Here is a 20,838-nt window from a genome sequence, read left to right as displayed (position 1 = left end):
CTGCAAAATACAGCATTCAGCTGAACATTCCTATTTGCTTGGCATCCAGTCCTTAATAAGAGGGCCATGTGTGCTGTGCCAAACACCTTCCCTTTTCCATTCCCTCAGCATGTTTCTGCCTAGAGTGGTCAGCCAAGCTTCTTTGAGATACTGAGCATACATACCCAGTAGGGGTGGGTGAGAATTTTGACCCAATTTGCATTTCAAGCTGAATTTATCCAGTTTACACCTTCCAAAACAATATAACTGAAACATAGCCATCCTTCAAAAGTCGCACTTGTCCAAAATTTGCAATGCAGTTCACCAACCAAACAATGTATGTGTTAGAGGAAAGTGTGGATAACAATGAATACGAGTGACAATAACATGCAAAACTGCATTATATGGCGAGAAACAGGTGCAAAAATGTGTACATTAGTCAAAACCACCTACAGAAATGTGTTCATTACAATAAATTTGCACTAAAATGCTGGATAATTTTCATGAGGATTTTTTTTTTAATTGCTAATTGCTGCAAAAATGTGGATAACTGGATTTTAGGCTGCTCTAAGATAGATTTCCTGAATTACACATGTGCAGCAGCAGGTCCCAAGGTAAGGTTAGGGATGTTATTAATTTATTTAAGAGCCTAAAATGTAGAAAGTGTTGTACACAGATTAAAAACAGGACAGTGTCGAACAGTGTCTGCCTGCAGGCTTACAATCTAAAAGGCATGACGTGAAAGAAAAAAGGGAAGGGGAGGGAAGAGGAAAACATGCAAAAGCAAAACAGGCACACATTGTCAAAGTTGTGAAGTTCTTCTAACGACCAGCTGAAATGAAAACAGTTCACGGAGAGGAGGATGGACCTGGCCTCTCAGCAAAGCAGAGCAGACAGTGGAGCAGCTTTTCCCAACTGGTATGCCTCCAGATGTTGTTGGACCACAACTCCCATCTTTCCTGACCATTGGCAATGCTGGCTGAGGCTGATGGGAGTTGTGGTCCAACAACATCTGGAGGCACACTGGTTGGGAAAGGCTGCAGTGGAGGCTTCTCCATTACAGCAAATGGCTCTGCTGTAACAACTTCAGTCCACCCTCAGCAAGCCCCCACTTACAGCCAGCCCGTGTGTGTGGGGGGAGGGGGAGAGATATGCTACTTATCAGTTTCTTCTACCTTAGTGTAGCCCACGTAGAACTTAGCAGGGAGGAGGAGGAGAACAAAACAAGAATTAGTTGGCTCTGCCTGCCATTGACTCTGGCTCCACCCCTTTGGGCTCCCTGCATTTTGCCCCACTAGTCCCAATAGGCACCAGACATCACCACTGAGAGCAGATGGAACAGCCTTCCTTCCCTCCTCCCTCTCTGCAGTAGCCATGTAAAATGACTGCTGATAGATGCCAGTTGAGGGGCAAAATGGCCAGCCCCAGATGCGGTGAAGAAGAGTACAGAACTGAGCCCCCTGTCACCCGGATCCAGGTCACGCAAATGCTCCCAGGTAAGCCCTAGAAGAATGTGACAAGAGATTGTGGATATTATAGCACCTGAATGTGTAAATCTACCAGGAAGAAGCTGATATATTCGGTACCTTATTACTAGTATTAATGGATTTTTCCATCTCCCCATAAAAATAATTTTATACAGCTATCTATTTTCTTTGCTTCTCCCCTCAGGACCTTGGAATCAAAATCTGTTTTACAGGGAAACAGTTATGGTGTGGAGAACCTCCTCTCAAACTTTCTTATACAATAGCACCACCATTGGTTCATTTCTGATAGGCAAGGTTCTTCTTTTTCCAAGTTGCATTTCTCGCTCTGTCTTGTAATGATGCTCTAGTCTGTCAGTCCTGGTGAATTTCTTGTCTGTCAGCAATGCTCTCTAAAATTATTGTTAAGGATGTGATATCTGTTGTGAGCTATTACTGGGAGTGTTATAGGCAGTGGCCGGAAGACGTGTCTAATCTGGAACGGTGGCCGCATATTGTGAAGGTAAGTGGAAATGTTTGTCATCTTCCTAAAGAGGTCTTAAAACAAAATGAAAAAGATTCTTGCAAGGGTTGTGTTTACTCAGGATGTTGTGATTGCATAATGAGCAAGTAGAATGTAACACAATTTTATAAGGAATTTGTCATTTCATTTATTAAACTCAACACGTTGAATTGGGCCCTGTAGCAAATTGGCAGCTGTGAACGTATAATCTCTTCCAGCATGATCTCATGCTATTTCTTAGTCATTGTGGACCATTTACCTCTAATTTCCCTACCTAAGGAAATACTTGTAAGGCCCCATTAATCTCTGGCAGTCCTACTGGTTCCATTAACCTCGCGGAGGGGAACCTCTGGCCAGTGGGTTCCAAGATGGCCCTCCAGGCCTCTCTATGCAGCCCTTGCAACTTTTCATCAGGGCACATTTCCTCTTCCAAGCTTTGCTCCTTACCATCACTGATCTATGCCTCGCTGGAATGTTTGCTTAAATTGTGAATTAGGGTTGAAGAAGCAATTTCATTCAGTTTGCATTTAAAGATGAATCTACTGTACCTAATTTGCACTTTCCCGAAAAAACACATGAACCAAAACACAGCCATCCTTTGACATTTGCACTTCTCTGATTTTTGCATATAAGTAAAAATAACATATAAAAATGCAGTAGGTTAGGGGAACTGCTTTGCAAAAAAATGTGCATATTAGGCAAAATTGTGCACAAAAATGTGTATATTGGGAGAAATTGGCATAAGAATGCTGATGAATTTTCATGAGGTCTTTTTAAAAAAAAACAAAATATTGCAAACCGACGTGAAAATGTGGACAACTGAAATAAGATTGAAAAATGAGAAACTAAGAGAAATTGAAATGGACAGATTCACCCATCCCCCTTTGTGAACATGCCTGTTGCTTGCCAGGATGGAGATTTAGGTAGGTAGCTATATGTGTGTGCTGTTTTTTGTATAGATGGAATATAGACTATTGTACAAAAGGTAATGAATCACTTCCATCAATCTGTCCACGTTTGCCTCTGGCTGTTCACCCACCACTGGCATGCAGCTCCTGGAAGGCTGTCCATGAGGGATTTGTTGTTGTTATTAATAATACATAAATAAATAAATTATTGGGCCTCTTCGGTTGGAAAAGTTTTCCTATTCCTGCATTAACCCTTCTCCTGACCAAAGTCTGGTTTTATATCAAGTGTGGAGAACTGTCGTCCTTGCAGATGTTGCTCAACTACAAATCCCATCATTCCTGGCCATTGGCCATTCTTGCAGGGGCTGATGGGGGTGGTAGTTCAACAACTTCTGGAGGGCCACAGCTGTCTTACAACAAAGGGACACAAAATGGAGGAGAGAGTAGAAGAAACATACTTATTCCATTCCCCCAGAATTGTTGTATGCTTTCAATATTTGTTATTATTCAATGAAACATTAAAATACCATGAACAGAAAATTGTCACAGTAAAATATCAGCAATCAAAACACAAATTCACACCAGATTAACAGTAAATCAAAAATGTGGGCCACTTCCATTAGTGAATGTGGCTCCCCCCCAATAGTTAAAGAATGTTGACCAATTTTCAAAACTGTTGTTTCTTTTCTCTCTCATGTCAGATGGGGAATCTGTGACCCTCCAGATGTTGTTGGCTCCAACTCTTATCAGCCCCAGCCAGCATTGCCAATGGTCAGGGATGATGGAAGACTTCAAAAATGTTGGCGACTTTCAGTATCTTGCATAACATCTGTGCTGCTACAATCGTGTGAAAGATTTACTTATGACAAAAGTACAGTGTTTTTTATGTATGTCAACAGAAAATGTTGCACAGTCTGAAGCTGGGGTCATCTTCCTCTCAAAGAAAAGCGATGAACCACTGTCCTCAGTTGACCCCAAGAAGCAAGTGTGCCTGTCTGGATGAAAGCACTATGCCTCATGGAAAGGCATCAAGGGTACTCCACAGGCAAGCTCAGGTCAGCTCATTCCTGTCAGAGAAAGCTGCTAGCCTAGAAGGGGAAATAATCAAAACAGACAGACTCTTTGGTGTCTCTGCTCTGGGGAAATTTCTAACACAACACTTGGCACCTATTCAGATTACAGTGTGAGGTAGCTGTGTCACCGTGGAGATGGGCTTGCTGTTGATGCTCAAACGTTCTTAAGGAAGGCTTATTGCTATGCGCTTAATGTTTTCCCTGTGCAACTACATCTATGCACAAAGAACAAATCAGAGTATGTGTCTGCGATGTAAGGGAGGGAAGGGGGGAACAAGCAAGGCAAGACTTTGCTCTATCATGGACTGAATGAAGTCCAGCTGCTGCACCCCACTTCCTTGCCTCTGAGATCCTCAGTGGGCCTGCTGCCTAGTGACCCCAGGGAAGACCAAGAATAGGGGGTGGGGAAACCGCCTGGAAAAAGCTGGCACCACACAATTTCTGATTATGACACCATCTGCGCTATACATTTAAATGTTGTACTGCTTTAAACAGTCATGGCTTCCCCTCCCCGGCCAAAGAATTCAGGGAACTGTAGTCTGTTAAGGGTTCTGGGTGTTGTTAGGACCCCTGTTCCCCTCACAGAGCTACAGTTTCCAGAGTGGTTTAAAAATCAATGGATTAAAAATCAATCCCTCTTCCCAGGGAACTGGGAGCAATGTTGGAATTGGGCCTTTAGGGTGGTGGCACCTACTCTTTTGGAACTCCTTTCCCACTGCATATCAGAGAGGTGCCTTCTCTGTTGTCTTTTCAGTGCCTGCTAAAGATGTTCCCCTTTCAACAATGCTTCTAAAATTTTTATTCCAATTAGTGTCTGTCTTGGTGTCATATTTGAATTGACTGTACATGTTTTTTTTAAAAAAACTTTTTTTATGTTTGTAATTGTTTTTGTATATGCATTTGTTTTAACTGCTCCATGGCGCAGAGTGGTAAGCGGCGGTAACACAGCCGAAGGTCTGCTCATGGCCGGAGTTCGATTCCAACGAATGGAGGAAGTCAAATCTCCGGTAAAAGGGGTCGAGGTCCCTCAGCCTTCCATCCATCCGTGGTTGGTAAAATGAGTACCCGGCATATGCTGGGGAGTAAAGAAAGGCCGGGGACGGAACTGGCAATCCCATATATATGGTCTGCCTAGTAAACGTCGCAAGACGTCACCCTAACAGTCGGAAACCACTCGCACTACAAGTGCGGGGACACCTTTACCTTTATATATGTTGTATTGTAAATTGCTTCAGGATGCCTCATGGGATGCGATCCATAAATAAAAATCATCATCATATAATTTCGGGTTCTACAAATGCTAGCAACATACCTTTTCTTAATGAAATCTGGGAATTATGACTTCTGGGTTGGGCATAGGGTTGCCAGATCTCCGGTTTTCTGCCAGAGTCTCCAGCAAAAGGGGGGCGTCTCCGGCCTCCGGCCATACTTTGTGTGAAGACGTTGATCTCCGGCTTTTGAACGTCCCCCTCAGGGACGCATGCGTGATTGACACACGCATGCGTGAAGGCTGTGGCTGGCCGCCTTCCCGCCCTTTCTCATTGAGGCAGGGACTGGAGAGACAGGAGCAGTACTTGACCTGGCACCCCTGCAGGCCCCCCCCCGAGCAGCAGCCCCTGCCCGCTCCCGCCACCCGCAGAAGTACAGGTGAGGGTGGTGAGTGGAGGCCTTAGCCACGTGACCGAGCGAGGTCAGCCTCCTGGGCCTCATCCGCCATGACGTGCGCGCCTTCGTTGATTCGCCGCCCCTGCAGGGCCGCCCCCCCGGCAGCAGCAGCAGGCATCCACTTCACCCCTCATGCCTTCACCCCTCGGCGCGACAACTGCCCAGCAAGGGCCTACGAACGAGCCGGCCTCTAACCGGCTCCTGCCACCCAGAGGCCTTCTTACCCAGAGCGGATTCGAAACGACAAGGTGCTCTGGTCGCCGCTGGCCAACAGCGGCCACGATGGAGACCGCAGGCAGAGACTGCTCAGCTCCATCACGGCCGCTCCTCACACCCAGAGGCCTTCTCTGACCCCGGAGCCGATTCGAAACGACGAGGTGCTGTGGGCGCCGATGGGCAGGAGCGGCCGCGATGGGGCTGAGCAGTCTCTGCCTGCGGTCTCCATCGCGGCCGCTGTCAGCCAGCGGCAACCAGAGCACCTCGTCGTTTCGAATCAGCTCCGGGGTCAGAAGGCCTCTGGGTGGGAGGAGCGGCCGTGATGGGGCTGAGCAGTCTCTGGCTGGAGGGGGCATCGCGGCCGCTGCCGCCCAGCGGCGCCCACAGCATGAGGGGTGAAGCAGCCGGCCGTCCTTTCCAGAGCAGGGGAACCGGCTCCGGGGCTAAGAAGGAGCCGGCCCTGCCCGGCCTCCACTCCTGCTGAGGCTGGCAGGCCACTCAGACGCCGTCTCCTAGCAACCGCTGCCGAGACGGCGCCCACGTGGCCTGGCAGCCTCAGCAGGAGCGGTGAAGAGTCAGTGGTAGGGGCCGTCTCTCTCTCTCTCTCTCTCTCACACACACACACACACACACACACGAGATTAAAAGATTCAGGCACAAAGATTAAAACATGCACAAATGTAAACTTAACTTCTTCAGTAACACACAACTATCATACTAAGAAAACTAGAGGAACAGCTCTTTCCCTTAGATGTGTAAAGTAGCACTTGACAGTTTTAAACATTTATCAAAGTATTATTGAAATAAGCTTAGGCCCATCATCTTGGCTGCTAGCATTCAAGACTTTGCATTAAGATGCAGTAGCAGCAACCTATACAACTTTTTTTCTGCAATGACAAGTTACTATATTTCAGCTGATCAAGGTCATCATAAGATTCTCTCTCCAAAGCACTGCTACTTCTTGGTACTCACAGTTTATTTTAACTATTTCAAGTGTTCAGAGTGCTTCACGAGCACCATTTCAGTAATCATTACACCACGTTAAGGCAGAAGCAACTCACCCAGTGGAACAGATCTACAATGCCAATATCTTAATGCCTCATCAGTCGCTGAAAGCCGCAGCAAAGCTGCTGCTAGAAAGTTAGCATTGCAGCTCCACCCCACATGGTGAGCCGCTTCTGCTGGGAGGTAGGCCACAATAATCATTCTCATACTGCAGACGGGGAACCAAGAAAGATTCCATCAGCTATAGCAGAGCTTGGAAAAGTTACTTTTTTGAACTACAACTCCCATCAGCCCAATCCAGTGGCCATGCTGGCTGGGGCTGATGGGAGTTGTAGTTTAAAAAAGTAACTTTTCCAAGCTCTGGCTATAGGAGAAGAAAAGAGTCGGGAGTGCATGGTCTCCCCTTCTCTGCTGAACAACCAGCAACTTTTGGCTCCTCCTGCTCTTGAAATCTTTCCATTTCAGCTGGTGATTACAAGAACTCAAGAAACAGTAGCAGTTTTCTTTCTTTTTTCCTCCAAATCCCTTTTCCTTTTGTGGCATTTCTTTTTAGATAAGGGATGGGGAACTTCAGGCTTCTCTATCTGGCCATCAAGACTCTCCAAGTCATACCTCCTATCCAGCCACACCAATTCTCCCAGGCCACATCCTTCACAGGACCAGCTCTGCACCCTCTGTGAGTGTTTTAGGCTGGCTGAAATATATCTTTGAACACTGATAATAATTCTTGCTTGCCTACGTGAAGAATAGGGAGGTGTGTGAGAGTGCAGAAACTACCCTACTGTTCAAAAGTGAAGTGCACATTCAGTACTCTGCCCACTTTTGCCTCAGCCCCACCCACCACTGGCATGTAGTCCCCAGAAGTGAATGTGGCCTTTGGGATGAAAAGGTTCCCCATCTCTGCTTTAGATTGTAGGCCTGAGGGCAGGGACTGTCTTACATTTGTAAGCCACTCTAGGCGTAGTGGTTAAGGTGTTGGACTATGACCTGGGAGACCAGGGTTCGAATCCCCACACAGCCATGAAGCTCACTGGGTGACCTTGGGCCAGTCACTGCCTCTCAGACTCAGAGGAAGGCAATAGTAAACCACCTCTGTCTGAATACTGCTTACCATGAAGACCCTATCTGGGATCAACTTGAAGGCAGTCCATTTCCATTTTGCATCACCCTAAGCTTCTGAGAAAGAATGACCTTGTCACTTCAGATGGACCTAGGAACACCCTATTTTAGGTAAGATTTCTATTTTAATCTCCAATCAGATAATTTTTTTTTGAATGGTATGCTCCAAGCAACTGTGGTTGATGCAATGTATCATGTTTAATGACATAACTAGGGCCCGCCCTGTGATGTCACTAGGGCCCGCCCTGTGATGTCACTAGGGCCCACCCCCATTTTCTCAGGTTTTTGGATGGTTCCGACCTGGCAACCCTAGTTGGGCAACTGCCCCCTTACAGATTGTATAGATTTCTAGATTTATATAGACGTAGATTTTATTAAGGCCCCTCTTACCTCTTTCCCTATAATTAGAGCATTGTCCTCTATTACCTTAACAATCATTGATTTTTTAAAACAGTTAATTTTTATTGCATTACAAATATCGAATATATCTAATACATCTAATAGAATACAAAAGGCCCAATAAGTATATTATTATGTGGAAAACGACAGACCAAAAAGAAATATTAGTGATTATTTGGCTTTATTCTTAACTGGATTCCTCTGTGTCAAGCCCTGCTAAATACACCATTGTGGAGAGGAGTTATTTATGACTTTACAGTGCTAAAGCTATTTTTTAATGCAACAATAAAGAGGCGGTTCCTTGGCTTTGTAATACAGTTGAGAAGCCTGATCGCTCCTGTAAACGTAGCTGCTATTGAGTGCTTGTTTACTGCTGTTCAACATACAGCTGGCCTATAGGACATGATGGATGTTGCATCCTTTGCATTCAGTACAGGAGACTATTAGGCTTCGTCATTAATCTACTTGGGCAAACGCATTGAAAATACAAAGGGGGGGGGGAGAACTACTGCCTGTAGCTCTTTTCTGTAGCCAGAAACGAGCTACTCATCAAAATCAGATTGATTGGGTGGTTCTGAGTTCCTGCCTCTCATTTGCTGCTTGTGTGTTGAGGGCGGGGGAAATCTCCATCTGGAGACGGGACCTCCTTGGCCTTACTTCTGTCTTGGACATTTGCATCCTGTTTTGGGTTCCTCCCCCCCCTCAACTGATAATTAGCAGTAGCCATGCCATCAGGCTGCAGCAGAGAGAGAGAAGGGAAACAGGGACACTTCATTGGCTCTGCTCAGAAGCCAGCTCCATCAGGCTCCTCTCTCCATCAACTGCTGCCTGGCATCAGCTGTTCCACCAGGCTGCAGCAGAGGGAGAGAAGGAAAGCAGGGCCACTCCATCGGCTCTGCTGAAAGACCAGCTTGCCCCTCCCTTCATCAACTGTCATGTGCCAGACACCATTCCCTTAGGCTGGAACAGAAGGAGGAACAGAAGGAGGGCCCGCTCCATCAGCTGTGCTGAGGGACCTCCTCAGACCCGGAGATAGCCCTGTACCTGGATTAGCATGGGAGCAACTGTGGAGACAACCACTCTTAACTTATACAGGTAAGTGCAAAGGGAAGTTAAAAAAAACTCTGAAAACATTATCAAATTGTGGTCCCAGGGCCAGCACTAGAAGTTAAACTTCGGTACCAGCTGAGGCTGATATCCCTGCAAGGGATACACTGCTGACCTCCAGAGGCCGCAAGTCCTACACCTCTTCTTCCATCTTGCCGGTTTTGACTCTTCACCTGCCCTCTCTAAACATGCAAGTGATGACTACAGTGAGGCAACGGAGTCGCTTGCCTTAAGCCAGGAGTAGGCAGCCTGCTGGACTACAACTCTCATCATTCCTGGCCATTGGCCATGCTGGCTGGGTCTGATGAATTGGGACTGGGAATCCAACAAAATCAGGAAGGCACCACATGTGCTACCCCTGCCTTAAGTTTTCCCTCGTAAGAATGTAGGAAAGGCCCTGCCAATGGCTCTTCTAGTTCAGCATCCTGCTCTCACATTGAACAATCAGATACCTATGGGAAGGCCGCAAGCAGACCTTAGTGCAACCACAACTGGTCTTCAGAGGCATCCTGCCTCCAACAGTGGAGATAGAACATAGCCATCATGACTAATCACCATCGCTACCTTATCCTCCATGAATTTGTTTAATTTTTTAATATGGTTGGTGACCATCACTACATCTTGAGTTAATTCCATAGATGATGCAGTGGTATGGGCTGGGCAAGGAGGGAGAAGACAAGGGAGTGGGCAGTGGAGAGGAAGAGATGGGCTTGCTCAGAGAATGGGGGTCCCACAGAGGATATCTTACCCAACAGTCCCCCAAACCTGGAGCAGAGGTGGTTCCTTCATATTTTGTAGACCCTTTTCTGCTTCAGCAGGGTCAGGAGAACAAGGAACTGTGCAGACTTAGAAAGGGCTAGAGCAAATAGAATGTCACTTTAAGGCTTAAGATTATCTGGGGGGAAACTACATAGATGTTGTCATGGGATTCAGTCCACTGAGAATTTATTAATCCTGTCTTCCTAGAAGATAAATACAAGGTTGGCAGCACTGGATCTTTTAGGAGACGAATGAGTGGGTTCACTTACAACTCCTTTGCTAAATAGGGGGTGTGGTACATTGGGCCCAAGCTACCTTGAACGCTGCTAGTCAGAGTTTGTTTTATTATGAGAAGGAAATAAATCTTGTAAGAGTTCATACAAGAGAGAACCTATTTAAATAAGAATGCAATCTATAGTAACAATTAGATCTAAAAGACCCGGCTTGATCATCTGTAGATACAAATTTGGCTTTATTTTTCCCTATACAAAGTCAATCAAGTGGACTAGGACAATGAATCTGAAAGTTCCATTGGCACATGATGAGTCCATTATTGAAAAGCTATGAGTAGCTCTTGTGGAGAAAATGTAGTAAAGGGAAAATAAAATAAATTGCATCAGCCAGTTCTGGGGAATATTCTGATTGGATTTGAAATGGAAGCCTGGTAAAATTCTTCTGATTCTTTATTGGTTGGGTTTAAAGTACAGAATAGTGCCAAGAGAAGATAAGTGCCTAGGACTACAGGTTGTAATAGTTTTAAGATAAGGGGGGAAATGATTGTGGGGCTATTTGCTAAAGTATTCAATGTGGGGTTATTAGGGTTGAAGGATTGTAGCTCAATAGTAGAGCATCTGCTTTCCATGCAGATTCAACGCCTGAGAAAGCTAAAGCATGTATCAAGCAAAGAATTAAAGATGGGGATTTTCAAGAGATGAAGGCCTGTCAGAACGTCTTTCACCATAGATTTGGGTTTGGATAATTGCAAATGGGTTATCAGATGAATAAGTATATAAACTTTTTTTATCCTTCATAAACTTTGGAGAGCTTTTATGCTGGCTCATTGAAATTCTCTGTTAAGACCATTAATGAAGGGTTGATCTACCTGATGCCATTGGAAAAAAGGGTTTGCCTTTGGGGTGACAGCTGTCAGGAATCTCTCAGGAATCTTGAAACTTCCGGAAAGGATTGCTTCGCTTGTGCCTGCCTCTGAGACGAGCTCTCGTCTCAGAGGAAGCTTTTTCAGTTTTAAAACCAGTCAAAAGGTTTTTTTGACTGGTAAAAACTTTCTCCCAGGCAAGGGAGAAATGAAGAGATCATCCACAAGCTTCGTTGTGTTTGTTGGGGGACTTGAATTCATTAGGATCGCCTATGAATGAAGGACCAGCCAGCAACGTCGGAGCCAGGGAATTTCAAGCAAGCTCAAACTGATTAAGCGAGACGTTTTTCTTTTCTTCAAAGAAAAACAGATTCTAACAGGCAAGCATTCTTCTGTCTATCCTTATCATTTGGCTTAAATTGCTGCAGTAAAAGAGATTTGTTAAAAGAATCAGCAGTAAAGAATCCCTGGGTGAGTTATAACTTTTCTCTTTTATACACGGAATTAAGGCGGAAGGAAATCGAAATAGCTTATCTTTGTTTTTATTGCAAAAAGCTGGCCTGGAATTGAGCATTATAAAGATACAAACGGATGAGAGATATCTAATCTAAGGAGAAAAAATTTGATTTATATGAACTTTTGAGTATTATATGTCTGGGACTATTTTTTCTGGTCTACTTCATTTTGACGAATCTGCTTGTTCTTTATGCCACTAACTATTTGGATGCTGTGAACTAAATTTGTTTTGCATTCTTGGACACATAAGAGATAAGGCAGTTTGTGCTGTCTACATTATGATGTCATCAGGTTTGGAATATTAACTCCTTTGTTGCTGGAAAAAGAAATAAATTGCTCTTTGCTTGGGAATAGTGCTATATTGGAAATTGAAGGGTTTTTTTTCTTTTTGGTTTTAAAAATGACAATTAAGAATGTGGCTGAGACCCTGGAAGTAAATATGTTTCAGAAAATAATGGATGAGATTGAGATAACGAAACAAAAACTGAGACATGGTAAACAAGAGATGAAAATTGAATTTGGCAAAATGAAGCAGGAGCTGAAAGAAATAGGGGATTTTATGAGAGAGGAGGTTGATGAGATCAAAGATATAACTAGACAAGCAATAGAAGAAAGAAAAATTAAAGGGAAGATGCAAGTCCTGGAGATTGGAATAGCTATATCAAATGTGGAACTGGAAAAAGATTTGGAGTTTATGGACCTTAGAGATAAAGATTACTGTTTGGAATTCAGCGTTGTCCCTGAAGAAATTGATGAAGATATCAGAGAAAAAGCTATCAATGTTTCAAAAAAATTTCTGGACTGGAATGATGTGATGGAGCTTGAAATAGAGAAAATCTATAGAATTAATTACAGATATGTGACAATGGAAAAACTCTCCAGAGATGTGCTAGTGCATTTCGTAAAAAAGAGGAACAGTGATATGGCTTTACAACAACATTTCAGTAACACATTCAGAATTGATGGCAAGGAAATATTTGTGAGGAAGGAAATTCCCATCAGACTCTTATTATATGACTATGACAGCAAGATCATTATGGATGCAAGGATGGAAGATGGAATTAACACTGATAATGGAAGAATGGCTATTGAAACTACTGGACCTAGCAGACTTTATGAGATGGATTAATCGACATGTTTATTTGGAGAAAAATCGATGGATATATTTCTCAAGGACTGGAAACCTCTCTTTGACTTTTTGCGGAAAGAATAAAGTGATGTTAATAAGATTTGATGATTAATTAAGATAACTACTGGAGGAAAGTGATTTTGTAATATATTAAGAGACAGGTTTGTTATATACTATAGACCTATAACTGATCTGCGACAAATCGGAAGTCAACATTTTATTTTATTGTATTAGTTATTAATTTGGTTTTTTTTGTTTTTTTTTAAACTTTGAATAAAAATTAATGATAAAAAAAGGAATCTCTCAGGAATCTTTTTGTTGTGATTTATGTCATTGCAAAATGTTATAAATAGAATTAAGAAGTATTTGATCCATCTGATGAATGAATGGACTGCCTTCAAGTCGATCCTGACTTATGGCGACCCTATGAATAGGGTTTTCATGGTAAGCAGTATTCAGAGGTGGTTTACCATTGCCTCCCTCTGAGGCTGAGAGGCAGTGACTGGCCCAAGGTCACCCAGTGAGCTTCATGATAGACAAGTGTTTTGTCAGTGTTGCTTTATATACCCAGCTGATTAACTGTGCTCTGCCCTCCAGCAGACACCATCTAATCAGGAGGTCCAGCCTGTACAATATTGGAATCAGGCCTTTACCATGGCAACATCTACCCTTGAAAACTCCTTCCCATTATATATCAAACCAGGACCATCTCTTTTTCCAGAAGCCTTTTAAAGTGTTTTTATCCCAGTCTGTACCTGCATTAGTTTTGAAATGTTTACATATGAAATTGTTGGAGAAGATCTGGCTTCCTACTAAACTATTAAAATGTTATGAACCTTTATAGCTTTATAAAAGAATGTTTTTGCTTATTGATTATGTATATTGCGTTCCCTATTAGCCATACATGTATGTATATATAAAATTCCCCATCAAAATTGCTTTATATATGTTTTTATTGTTAAATTGCTTAGAGATGTTTTATAGAAAGCGACTCCTAAATGGAATTATTTAAATAAAAATATGAAGTATATTACTTCATGAGTAAGGGTTCTTGGGAGCGTTCCAGTTCCCAGCACCCTTAAGAAATTCCTAGGATTCTTTGGGGGGGAAATAATGTGCTTTAAAGGTATGGTGTATATATAGCCTCTGATTTGGTCGGATCTATTCTGAAAAAGTCACAAGCACAACCAGGCATTTAAAGCACACTTATACCAGTTTCAACAGCCACGGCTTCCCCCAAAGTATCCTGGGAAGCGTAGTTTATTAAGGGTGCTGGGAACTGCCGCGCTGTGAGGTCTCCTAACAGCCCTCAGCTCTCTTAACAAACTACAATTCCCAGGATTCTTTGGGGGAAGCCATGACTGTTTTAAAGTGATAAACGAGTGCCTGAAATGTATTGTGTGGATGTGACCAATGGCAATACTCCCTAACTCCTGGCCTCCTCCTACCTCGTGAAAACCCTCCTTTGACTCCTCCCATCTCTTTATTGAGCCTTCTTTTTTCTCCTAACTGCCTTTCTCCTCCTTCACCCCAACCGTTTCTCATGGTGACGCAGCCGCGCAAAGAGCTTACCGAAGCCGGCATTCAGCCAATGGACAAAAAAGGCGGGAGCCAGAACACGCCCGGTCCTCGACGGTGATTGGCTGTGAGAATTCCCAGCCCTCCTCCCCCAAAAGAAACCCTCTTGTGGGAGCTAGAGACGTTTAAAGATGGCGGCGGTGGCAACGCGTAGGCAGCTTCTCTGAGACAGCGGGTGGGAGGGAAGGGAAATAACAGACGCTCCCGCGACGGAGGAGGAAAAGGAGAAGAAAACGACGGCGCGGCCCCCCCTCCCCGTCACGCCCGGTTTCTCCCCCCTCACTTTGGCTTTGGAGGTGGGGCGAGGAGAAAACAAAAAGCGAGCCCTAGAACGAGGAGCGGCAGGGACACTCCGGGCATGGCCCAGGTGGGTGCCGGGCCTGTGGGCTCCGGCAGGGCGCAGCGGAGAGAAAAACGGGGCCTTGCGCGGCCTGAGCCGCCTCAGCTCCGCCTTCCCTGACGGTAGTGGTGCGCGTGCGAGTGAGCCCCGGCGGGCCTAGGCCCTGCGCCGCTTCTGTGGGGCGGAGATAAATAACGGAAATAATTCCTTTCAAAGCCTCGGACCTTCTCTCTCCCCTCCCCCCCAGCTTGTTTTCCACCGGTTTCGGGCAGAGGAGGGGATGGAGGCGCTCCAGTGCCGCCGCCGCCGTGAGTGAACTTCGCCGCGGCTCATTATGGAGGTTGTTTAATGCGGCTGGTTTCTTTCCCCCCCCTCCTTCACCCGCCTTTTTGCATGTTGGGGGGGCGAAATATTGGGGGAGGGTCTTAATTAAGACTCGCACGTCCGACCTCCTGACTCCCTCGGATTTTGGCCTGTGTTCCTATTCATTTCTTAAATGAAAATTGAAAATCGCCCTTACTGTACTCGGTTAGGAACCGGGGTGGTGTGCAAAAATGGTCATATCGCCATAGTCAAATATGGCATGAATACGCACCCCTTGCCTTCTAAGAAAACTTAGGAAGGTTGTCCGAAAAGATTAGGGGGCTTTGGGGCCCTCATTTTTACCTGCCAATTCTCCCTTTGGAAAAAATGTGCTTACTGAAGCTAATCCTTGTCCTATAAAGTGGGATACAAATATAATTAATAATATTCCTTCAGGAATAGAGTTGGTTCAGGTATTTTTTTCTAGAAAGAGTGAATGGGTGAAAATGGAGAGTGTCCCCCTTCTCACTTTGGGGCTGTAGTATAGTGGTGGTATGATCACTTGTTAAGCAAGGAGAAGGTAGGAGGTTAAATTTCTTCAGGCTTTTCAAAAAACAAAAACGTTGGTCAGATGTATTTGATCTCCAAAGAAAGTGATGAAGGGGGCTTTGTTGTGGATTCAATGAAGAGGGCTCTGGATTGGGAAAGCTTATGCAAAATGCAAGGTGGCAATAAATTATTTGCTTGTTTATTTACTTCATTTTTATCCTGTTTTCCAAGATTCCTCAATACAACAATTTAAAGAAATATGGAGAAATACAGTTTAAAAATGCAGTATTTAATATGCCCCAAGACTGACAGATTTATTTATTTATTTAACAAACTGCTGCCTCTCTAGAACCATATTTGTGTTTTTGAAGCTATGTCAAGTAGTGAGATCCTGAAGAATGGTTCCTAGATGAGTTGCACCAAGGCTCTGACTTGGTATAAAGCAGTTTAACGTGCATGGTTTTTGAATTGTCTCCCTGAAGTATGTAGTCCAAGGCCCATCTAAGTACAGCATCCAGCTTCCAACTTGATCTTCCTCTGTGCTCACCTCCCAAAAAGTACATTTCTTTTTCTATCCTCCTTTGTTACTTGACTCTCCACTGTATGTTGAAGAAAAGTCAGCCTTTCTCCTGAAGTTTTAATTTTCCCCAGGATGGTGGTGAGGAGCTGTAATTTGAAAATATGTGTGCCTTATTCCGAAGCTTTAGGCAGACCCTCACAGATAAGGGGGAAGGGCTGTAGCTCAGTGGTAGAACATCTGTCTTGCAAGCAGAAGGTGCAATCCTTGGCATATCTAGAGAGTCGCTGCCAGTCAGTGTAAACAATACCAAGCTAGATGGACCCTTGGTCTGACTTACTACAAGGTGGCTTCCTATATTCCTATAATTGTGTGTATTTGTGTGTGGTGGTTATGATCTAGTTTCCACTTGAGCTTTTGTCTACTAGAAAATCTATTATGACTCAAAGTGCTGTGTTTTGAAGGGAAGAAGTTGCTTCTCTCAGACATTCTAGCTTCTCATTTAATTCCAGTTACCAGTTTTTAAATAAAGGGATGAGGGAAAAGCTTTAATCAACATAATTTTGGCTTGTTGGGATTTTGAAGGTAGAGAAGCAGGACCAGTTTTAAAAAAGAAAAGTTAAACCATCCTATAACTTTGTTTGTATTCACATGTGTGGCCACACGTATTATAAAAGCTAACAGTTGTTAAAACTTGGCTTAGTATGCAAATGGCAGTGTTGATTTAGGTGAGATATGACTCAGCGTCACACCAGTGATTGTATAGTTTCTGCATCATAGAGACCACATTCGCAACATACATTTATTCCACCTTAAACAGTCATGGCTTCCCCCAAAGAATCCTGGGAAGAGTTGTTTGTGGAGGGTGCTGAGAGTTGTTTGGAGCCCCCCACCCCACATTCCATCACAGAGCTACAATTTCCAGAGTGGTTTAACAGTCTGTCCCTCTTGCCAGGGAACTCTGGGAATTGTAACTGTGTGTGGATATAGCAGTGGTGTAAATGTGTCCAGAGTCTATGTTCTGCTGGGCAGAGATCTGGTCCTTTGTGTACAGCACCTAGTATACTGATGCCACATAAGGACTAACTTATAATCAGGGCTGTGGAGTTGGAGTTGGGAGCAATTTTGGGTGGAGTCAGAGTCGGTAGAAAAACTTTTCCAAGCTCTGGATTCATGTGGTGGTGATGAAATGCCTTGTGCTACCATTGTACTACAGTAAATTTGTTATTACTAGTTATTATACATTTGCCATTTATGAAGGAGTCAGAGTCGGACAGTAGAAAAATAGAGGAGTTGGAGTCGAAGGTCTGGTGTACTGACTCCACAGCCCTGCTTTTATAATTCATAATAATAAACACTATATATGGTTTCTGAGTGTTCAGAACATCTCAGTAATCTTTACAACACTTTGTGTAGTAGAATGGTATTCTCTTCATATTCCAGATTGAGGAAAAAAGATTGGCTTGCCTAAGGGTTCATGTCTGAAGTGAGTTTTGAACCAGTTTTCCTGACAGTCACACAACCACTCATCCTCTAGTTTTTATGATGCATGGCAGAATGCATCCATGGCCAGGTTGATAAAGAACAGTTTAATTATCACTACTAATAGTGCTAATTTTAATTTGTATTGCGCTGGAATGGTTTTTAATCAATTGTGGAAGCCTTAATATAACCCTAACTATAAAATTTGGAAGGTTTATCCTGAGAGTAATAGGTTACCTAGCTGTTCTACAACAATGGGAAATGGTTATTTGCTTGAAGGCATCAGTCTTGAGTAACTTTTATAATATTTTGTGTTTTTTTTTCAAATAAACAAGATGGACCTTTATGCGCCACCCCTACCACACAAATATGATTGTAGTCAGCATAGTTTAGCGGCTGACAGAATCTACCTAGTTCTCTTGTCTCAAGCAAAGATTCCTAACTCAGGTATGGGGAAGCCTTGGTCCTCCGGATGTTGCTGAACTACAACTCCTATTCAGCCCTAGCATGCATGGCCAATGGCCAGGGGTTATGGCAGCTGCAGTTCGGCAATATCTGGAGACCAAAGGCTTACCATACCTAGTATTAACTAGTCACTTGTGCAGCTTTGTCATTTATTTATTCTCCTTTCTCCACACCCAGGACCACCTCATCTAGGAGTAAATGTTGGAATGTGTTATGCCAGTTCTACTGAAGTCAAGGTCTGCCATTCCTGTTACAATAGTGTCATAATCATCAGGAGAAATGTGGAGTTCACAGGTGATCAGAATTTGAAATATAACCCTTGCAGAGTGGTGCAGTAGCCCCACTCAACTTGCTTGAGAGCCACTCTGAGCTGGGATGCTAGTTTTGCTGTTCACCTATGAGATCCCAAGGAGCTTGTAGTATCTATCTGCCAATTAGTGGCTTAGTTTCTTCAGTGCCAGAAGTATATGGCCAAAGTCTTAGCGTGTTCTTCCTGAAGGAGTCCATTATGCAGCAGCTGTTCAGAAAAGACTTGGCTTATCTTCTTTGCTGTGCAGCCCTTTCCTGTTGAGTAGACCCACTGAAATTAATAGTCCTAACTTAGCTGTGTCTGTTAATTTCAGTAGGTCTGCTCTGAGTATGATGAACATTGGATACAACTCTCTGTGTAACCAGCACTACCACAGCTGGGCAAGGTTTGAAGTTGTTTGATCTCTTGTTTTGCTAAAGAAATTATGATGCCTAGAGGTGCTCTCTCTTTTTTTAAAAAATGGTTTTGGGGTGATGACAGCCCAGGTCTGTGAAGCAGAGAAAGAACATTTAGATTTTGAGATTTTATAATACTCTTTCAAATTATTAACTTTATGTGACTCTTAAGGACCTAAATTTAGTTTGAAACCACCTAGGGCAGGACAGCATGGTTAAGCGCTGCAGGAAACACTGCTGTTACAGTGATGTCCTTCTTGGCAGGCAAGTGTGGAAGAGAAATATTCCTGTATATGCATCTGGGGGATGTAATTGACCGCAGCTTCCCAGACATTTGTGTACATTCATTTCCCTGCATTTTTTAACTTCTGCACGGTATATGTTTGCTGCAGAAAACGTTGGTACATCGGTGTTTCTCACAGCAATCATAACGCACTTTTCGTGGTCTATGTCTTACGATTATTCTAGAAGAAAACTAATGTATATTTAATGGAAACTATCATTGTGGAATATCCATCCCCCACCCCAGTTTATACTAAGCTTAAGGATGGATAATTCTCATTGTTGTGACATCCTCATCAAAACAGCTTTGGTCCTTTCCACTTTATGGAAATAGGATTTCCCCCCCCAGTTTATCCAAACAAGAAGGTTCTCAGATATACCTCACTTAAAGCAGAAATGGAAGTACTCTTCTGTCCATCTGTATTTATCTTCCCTTCTTCCTTCTTCCAAATAAACTTAATCCAGAAAGTTAAACTCTTGCATCTCCCCTCCTCCCCCCTTTTCTCATTTAATTCATGGAAGGAACAAGAAGGGAAAAGGGGGTTATACTGAGGCTGCATCTCCTGCGTGTGTTAGGTGTGTGAATGTTGGAAAGTACTATACTCTGTATTGAAGCATTTAGTTATCTTACATATTGGGGAAGAGAATATATGCGGCTTTGTAAAAGTCTGAATTGAGCTGATTCAAACAGCTGGATTTGTGTGGGACGAATGGGGGGAGGTGTAATTACTTTATTCCCTGCTGGTAGGAGGACTTAAAACAAAACACACTGTTTGGGTTTACATAAAGGGACTTGGAGAAATCAATTAGCAACAGGTAAGACATTCCCATCTCCTATCTCTCCATGGTCACTGCAGTGAGAATAAGTATGTATTTCTTTAAAACATAATATACTTGAGAACCTTTGTTTTTAATGTAGATTTTAAAAACAATAAAAGGATGGTTTGCTGTAGGAAGTATTTTCATAGAGGCTCTTCAGGATTAATATCCCGTCTTTGGGGGGAGGGAGAACCCACAGAAATAAATGTGGTTGCTGGATTTCACCCAATGAGTGCAGGAGAAGGCCACGTAGCACAAGATGAATTTTATAAACAGTTTACATATATATCGTCATGTGTGACACATCTCTTTTGCTGTATATGCAAAAGAAGCCCAGATTAAAAGTGTGTGTGTGCAGCAGAAATAACATTGCTTTTAAGGCTTTAATAGTAAGGAGGTACAGTAGTCTCAAAAACAGGCTAACCTTAGGCACGTTACTTATGGTGGGCTGAGGCATCCCTAAAGCTACATCATCTCGTAGCCTGTGCTTGTAATGATCTAATCTTACAGCACAAATGTATGCATTTGTTGCATCAAGATGTGCGTAAGAACTAACATGCCATTTCCTATACAGAAGTGATGTCCTTGTATGATGAGATGTCCATATATGAGATCTTACCTTGTGTGAAGTGACTGTAAGATCCTGTGACTGTTCATATTGGTATAACTGTGTGTAAGTCACTGGAATCACACCAGTATCATGAATTTCTCCTTTTATGTTAGCTCTAGAGTTCAGATTTTGTTTAGAGAAGGAAAAATAAACCTAATACTAAAAATATTGTAATATTCATGAGGCATTACTATCTTGCATGTCTTATTAGAATTAGCATTTAGTTAATAG

At 43.3% G+C, this 20,838-nt stretch overlaps 1 protein-coding gene across 4 annotated transcripts in view; it reads left to right on the top strand.

Annotated features, from left to right (window-relative positions):
• The first annotated feature begins 14,564 nt into the window (after window positions 1–14,564).
• The window catches only part of DGCR8 (DGCR8 microprocessor complex subunit), a 36,484-nt gene continuing 30,210 nt past the window's right edge, over window positions 14,565–20,838 (top strand). Inside the window, exons 1-2 of one of the 4 annotated variants that reach the window (XM_061602326.1) lie at window positions 14,565–14,902; window positions 18,369–18,485. The gene's annotated coding sequence lies outside the window, so the exon portion shown is untranslated. Of the gene's footprint in view, window positions 14,903–14,925; window positions 15,216–18,368; window positions 18,486–18,540; window positions 20,671–20,838 lie in introns of those variants that run through there. The other 3 variants (XM_061602325.1, XM_061602327.1, XM_061602328.1) reach the window with 3 other exon arrangements.

The sequence above is a fragment of the Rhineura floridana genome, chromosome 19 (genome assembly GCF_030035675.1).
Source record: "Rhineura floridana isolate rRhiFlo1 chromosome 19, rRhiFlo1.hap2, whole genome shotgun sequence".
Taxonomy (NCBI): Eukaryota; Metazoa; Chordata; class Lepidosauria; order Squamata; family Rhineuridae; genus Rhineura; species Rhineura floridana.
The sequence above is the reverse complement of the archived record's forward strand: the minus strand, read 5'-3'. Positions and strand labels throughout refer to the sequence as shown.